The following is a 794-nucleotide window of genomic DNA, read 5'->3' as shown; positions in this document are numbered from 1 at the left end:
AATCTTACGTGATCATCTAAAAAGAATGATACGTCAAGTCCCATGTTGGCGCATGGTTCTTATGGAGAGTTGAGTTAATATGAACTCGCGTCCCCAATTCGGTGCTCGATACTACTCCCAAAATGCTTTTGACTCATAAGCGTTTTAAACACATCTTTCTTTAAATGAGATAATTTCTCAAAATCTAGCCCAAAGGCTCACTTGGAAACGATGTTCCTTTTTCTTGAAAACTAACCCAAAGGCTTTTTTTGGAAATCATAGTCCCTTTCTTACTCAAATGTAAAAACATTTAGAAACTTCTTTGGGAATACATAGTTCCCTAATTGCTTTTGAGAAATGAACTCAACTTAAACTCTTGACTTAACTTGAGTCTTGAGACTTTTTACTTAGCTTGAAACTCTAAACTCTTTGCTTGACTTGAAACTTGAGTCTAAAAATGAAATTAAAACGTTCAATAAAGACTCTTGGACAACTTTAAAGACTTGCTTCGGCTTGCTTAACTTCTAAGCTTAACTCTTAACTTCACTTGACTTCTAACTAACTCTCCTTGAATTGGATTTGGATTCAAGTTGTTTGATCACATGTTACGGATGAGTTCTTGACTTTTAGAAGTACCTTGGAGTGTTGGAAACAGCTAGGAAACATAGGTACTATACCAAGGAACATGCATAAGAAAGTGGGGAATGAATGGAAAAACTTGGCGCTCTGAGAGGCGCGGAGCGCCAGACCAAAAACTTCAGAGGGGGCCTGCTGGTGCACTGAGAGGCGCGCCTCCCTAAGGGGGAAAGTTCAGA

The sequence above is a fragment of the Solanum tuberosum genome, unplaced genomic scaffold (assembly GCF_000226075.1).
Source record: "Solanum tuberosum cultivar DM 1-3 516 R44 unplaced genomic scaffold, SolTub_3.0 scf00263, whole genome shotgun sequence".
Lineage (NCBI taxonomy): Eukaryota > Viridiplantae > Streptophyta > Magnoliopsida > Solanales > Solanaceae > Solanum > Solanum tuberosum.
Note: the sequence above shows the minus strand (reverse complement) of the source record.